Genomic DNA, 6,000 nt, shown 5'->3' on the forward strand with positions numbered 1-6,000 from the left:
TATAAGAACAGACTAATACATCCTGCTTCACCTTCTGCCATGAGTGAAACCTCCCTGAGGCCTCACAAGAAGCTATGCAGATGCCAGAACCATGCTTCCTGTACAGCCTGCAAAACCATGGCCAATTCAATCTCTTTTCTGTATAAATTACCAAGTCTCGGGTATTCCACTACAGCAACGCAAATTGGCTAACACAGTATGTGATTAATATTTTCTATAATATACAACTTTTAAGAATAAGTTCATATATCTTCTTTTGTAATAGCAAAACACAAGTGGAGGAAAAGCAAATGTATAGCCACAGGTGTATGAATAAATAAATTGTGGTAAAAGAGATTGCTAACAGCCTAAGGAGCCAAGCAGAAATTTTTATACACTCACTGGGATTGTAAAAAAAAAATTAGAGTTTAGGTACTACCAATGTGAGTAAAGTGCTGGTAAATACTTTAGGCTTTGAATTGATTGCAAAAATAAGAATGAACAGGAAATATCCTATTCCTCACATGAACTTAAGCTCAGATGGGAACTCTCTGAAACTATGATTGAATACATATAATCTATTTTATCTCTAGGGGCACTAGCTATTACATATAAGGAAATATAAACCCTCTCTGAATGAAGACAACATTATGCTTGGCCTCAAGTTATCTCTATAACTTATCATCTACAGTGTTCAGTACTCAATAAAGTAATAAGGCATTTGAAGAAAAAGATGACATGATCAAATATGAAGAAAAACAATAAATAATGGAAATAATCACAGAGTAAGGCAGAAAAAAATATCAAGAATAAAACTCTGAGAGACAAAGGGATGAACTCTTTTCTGGCTGGAACTATGGAGGGTGTTGAAGAGAAGAATAAGGTTCCTGCTGTGCCAGAAAGCTTTAAGAAAAAGAGAAGAAATTTCACAGAACTGAAGATCAAGTGCCAGAGAAAAGTTTCCCAAAAGATGCTTCTAAAGGCAAGGAGGAAGCTTATATATGAAAAAGCTAAGCACTATCACAAGTAATATAGGCAGATGTACAGAACTGAGATTTGAATGGCTAGGATGGCAAGAAAAGCTGGCAACATCTACCAACCTGCAGAACCCAAATTGGCACTTGTCATTAGGATCAGAGGTATCAATGGTGTGAGCCCAAAGGTCCAAAAGGTGTTGCAGTTTCTTCACCTTTGTCGGATCGTCAATGGAAACTTTGTTAAGCTCAACAGGGCTTCAATTGACATGCTGAAGATTGTAGAACCATATATTGCATAGGGGTACCCAAACCTGAAGTCAGTAAATAAACTAATCTACAAGTGTGGTTATGGCAAAATCACTAAGAAGCAAATTGCCTTGACAAATAACACTTTGATTGCTTGGTCTCTTGGTAAATATAGCATCATCTGCATGGCAGATCTGATTCATGAGATCTATACTGTCAGAAAATGCTTCAAAGAAGCAAATGACTTCTTTTAGTCCTTCAAATTATTCTCTCTATGAGGTGGAATGAAGAAAAAGACCATCCATTTTGTAGAAAGTGAAGATGACCAACAGGAAAGAGCAGAACAACAGGCCTATTAGATGGATGAACTAAGATGTCCACCACAATAGTTTCTGTAATCCAGCCAGTTAATAAACAGTGAATGCTTTCAAATTGAAAAAAAATGTATCAAAAAGAGCAGCAAGATACATAGTGGACAGAGCAGGAAAAGTCTATGTATAATGTATATCCAAAAAGATAGAAGAAAAAGAAGAGGAGAGAAGCAGATTTGGAGAAAACAATGGTTAAGAATTGTCAAAATTGAAAGAAGATAAAAAGCCACAGATTAAAGAATCCCTACACAATTCAAGCAGGATAAATACATAATACCCACACCTAGACACAACCAAGTAAAATGTTAAAAAACTAAAGGCAAATTAAAAAATCTTTAAAATTAATAAAAATTTTTACCTTGAGTGTACTAATGCATTCCCATTGCAGCTGAGGAAAGAGAATAGAGGCTATCATAAAACTCTACCCAGATTTTTCTTTCCTATCTCACTAAAGAAACAAAATTTTTAATCTTAAGGAAGAAGGTTCCCAAAACCATGGCCTATGGACACTGGTGGATATACACTGAAACTGAGGGAAGGGAACTGGAGAACAAAGTTCTACCTATGGAAGAGAACAGAAATATTTATGAAGGCCAACACTGTGATTCAGGTCTATAGTGCTTTGCAAAGACTTAGGCTTATTCACAACAATGAAGAATGCCCCCTTCCCTCCACCCCAAACACCACACTAAAATGCCCTGAGCCAAACTAACAGGGAAGCACAGCTGGGAGAACTACAAAACACAGAATTTTTCTGCAGTACAGCACAAAAGAAAAATCCAAAGGGAAAAACAAGGTATCACTAGAAGGGAGAAAAAAATGGTATCACTAGAAAAATTTGAAGTCTCCTGTTACTATAGCAATAACACACTTCAACTCTGGTAAACAGCAATGACAAACTTTAAATGCAGACTAATTTCTCATTAAATTAACAAAACGCGCCATACTAAAAGCATAGCAGAAGGAAATGTATTCTCCAAGCATAAAAAATATTTATTACAATATCTAGTGACCACTACAAATTTCCAGTTTTCACTAAAAAATTATGAGGTACACCAAAGGCAAGAAAGACAGTCTGAAGAGACAAAGTAAAGATCAGAATGAGATTCAGATATGACACAGATGTTAGAACTATTGGAAGGCAAATTTAAAATAATTATGATTAAAAATAGGAGGAAGATGGCAGAATAGGAAGTCTCCAGGTCATGTGGTCCCACACAAATAATGATCTGGCAGCTATCTATGGACAAAACTCCCTTATGGAATCTTTCAGATCCAGGTAGAAGATTGGAAAACACTGGTGAAGCCCAAGACTGAGAGCCACTTTGAGAAGAAAACCCACACCCAAGAGTCAGGGTCACTAATGTGGTCCCAGCTGCAGACTAAAAGCAGCCGCATTTCCCTATAAATGTGGCTCCAGGCCCACTATTCCATAGCCTGGTGTCAGTTTTGCCCACAAAGGAAACCTGTGGAACACATGCCTGACCATGTCCCTAGTAATAAGCCCACTAATTTCAGAGCCAACTGCAGTCCCTGAGGCAGACCAGTGACCTGGCTCCAGCCCCCACTCTGCTGTGGTCTGGAAGCAGTACTGCCAACCCTGAGACCCACCCAGGGACCCAGCAGGAGACCATTCAGAGACCCAGTGAGACCCATTTCTGCCCCAAGTAGAAGGCCTGCCATCTGCCCACTTGAGTGGAATAAAAAAGCAGCCCTGTGACTTGGCTCCAGCTCTGCTTAACCATGGTTCCAGAAATAGTCCTAATTTGCCTCAGGATCCAACAGGAATAACACCCACCTATATTCCCACAACAGTCCTGCTAACTGAGACCCAAATGTGGACCAGTAGCAGCCAATTGATCTGACTCCACCGTCACTCATCTGCCATTCTGGAGTCAGTCCCATCAGTCTGGGACCAGTGAGAAAATGCCTGTACTTGCTAAAACCAGTCTGCAAAGACACGGAGAGGTATTTGCTCCTTCAAGTGCAGAGACTGCATAGATCACCAAAGAATCAGGTGAATAAGACACTACAAGATGACATTAGTAAAATTTTAGTAATCAATCTCAAATAAAGGAAGATTTACAAATTGACTAACAAAGAAATCAAAACAATTGTTTTAAGAAAGCTCAGTGAACTACAATGGACTTGAATAGACATTTTTTAAAAGAAGACATACAAATGGCTAACAGGTATATGAAAATATGCTCAATATCACTAATCACCAGGGAAAAGTAAATCAAAACAATAATGACAATATCAAATCTGTTAGAATGGCTATTATCAAAAAGACAAAAGAGGCTGGGCTTGGTGCCTCACACCTGTAATAGTAGCATTTTGGGAAGCCTGGGCAGGTGGATCACTTGAGGCCAGGAGTTCAGGACCAGCCTGGCCAACACAGTGAAACCTCATCTCTACTAAAAATACAAAAATTAGCCAGGCATGGTGGTACAAGCCTGTAATCCCAGCTACTTGGGAGGCTGAGGCAGGGGAATCACTGGAACCCAGGAGGCAGAGGTTGCAGTGAGCTGAGATAACACCACTGCACTCCAGCCTGGCTGACAGAGTGAAACTTCATTTCAGAAAATAAATAAATATATGTGTTGGTGAAGATGTGGGGAAAGAGGAACCCTAGTATACTGTTGACAGGAGTAAAAATTGGTACAGTCATTATGGACAACAATATAGAGATTCCTCAAAAACTTAAAAAGAGAACTACCATACTATCCATCAATTCCATTTCTGGATATATATACAAGGGAAATAAACTCAGTATCTTGAAGCGATATCAGCACCCCCAGGTCCATTGCAACATTATTCACAATAGCCAAAATATAGAAACAACCTAAGTGTTTGTCAAATAAATGGATTTCTAAAGTATACACACACACACACACACACACACACACACACACACACACGGAATATTATCTAGCCTTAAAAAGAAGAAAATTCTGTCATTTGTGACAATGTAGATAAACTAGGAGGATATTACGTGAAGTGAAATAAGCCAGACACTGAAAGATAAATATTGCATGATCTCCCTTATATGTGGATTCTAAAAAACTTGAGTTGGCTAGGTGTGGTGACTCATACCTGTAATGCCAGAGCGTTGGGAGGCCAAGATGGAAGGATTGCTTGAGGATAAAAGTAGGAGATCAGCCTAGACAACATAGCAAAAATAGCTGAGCATCGTTGCACACACCCTGCAGTCCGAGCTACTTGAGAGGGTGAGGCAGGAGGATTGCTTGAGCCAGGAGTTAAAGGTTGCAGTGAGTTATGATCATGCCACTGCACTCCCCATCTCTGAAATTTAAAAAATATATAAGTAAACAAACAAGTTTAACTCATGTAAGTAGCGATTAGAACATTGTTTGCCAAGAAATGCAATGTAAAAAAATGGAGAGCTGTAAGTAAAAGGGTACAAAAGTTTAGTCATGTGGGATAAATAAGTTCTAGGGATTTAATGTACAACATGGTGACTATAATACTGTATAATAACTATAAAATATTGTATTATAGATTTGGAATTTGCTAAAAGAGTTGATCTTAAGTATTCATTGCACAAAAAATAAGTACGTGATGTATACTTCACATACTCAAGTATACTTCAATAAAGACAGAAAAAATAAACAGAAAAAATCCAATAAATCTACACATATATTACCATCATTAATAAGATATTTAGTAAATTTGGTGAATAAAATTTATTATACATAAAATAGTCATAATTAATATGCTAAAGACTCTAATGGAAAAGATAGAGGACATGCAAAATCAGATAGGTAATTCTAACAGGGAGATCAAAAATATAATAAAAAATCAAATGAAAATCCAAGGCAAAAATGCAATAACAAAAATAAAGAAGACTTTGCTAGATACCAGGAGACTTGAAACAGTTAAGGGAAAGAATCAGGTAACTTGAGAACAGGTAAACAGAAATGACAAAAACTGACACAGACATGGAAAAACTAAACTGTAAGAAACAGAACAGTACATCCAAAAGCTGTTGGATAATACTGAATGGGCATAACATGTGGAATTGTAATTCCAGAAAAAAACAAAAAAAGAAAACATGACAGAAAAAAACATTTGAAAAAATAATGACAAAATAAAAACTGTGTCAGGCACAAAGTCACAGATTGAAGAAGCACAGAGAACAAGCAGGGCAGATGTCAAGCAAACAAGCAAAAAATCCACCAAAACATATCAAATTCAAACTAGTGAAATTCAAACAAAGGAAAATTATGAAGGCAGACAGACAAGAAATGACATTACCTACAGAACATGAGAATTACAGCAGAATTCTTATCAGAAATCCTACAGGGAAAAAGAAGGTAGAGGTGAGGGGTCAAGATGACCAAATAGGAACAGCTCTGCTCTACAGTTCCCAGTGAGACCAACACAGAAGGCAGGTGATTTCTGCA

This window comes from Nomascus leucogenys, chromosome X (assembly GCF_006542625.1).
Source record: "Nomascus leucogenys isolate Asia chromosome X, Asia_NLE_v1, whole genome shotgun sequence".
Classification (NCBI taxonomy): Eukaryota; Metazoa; Chordata; class Mammalia; order Primates; family Hylobatidae; genus Nomascus; species Nomascus leucogenys.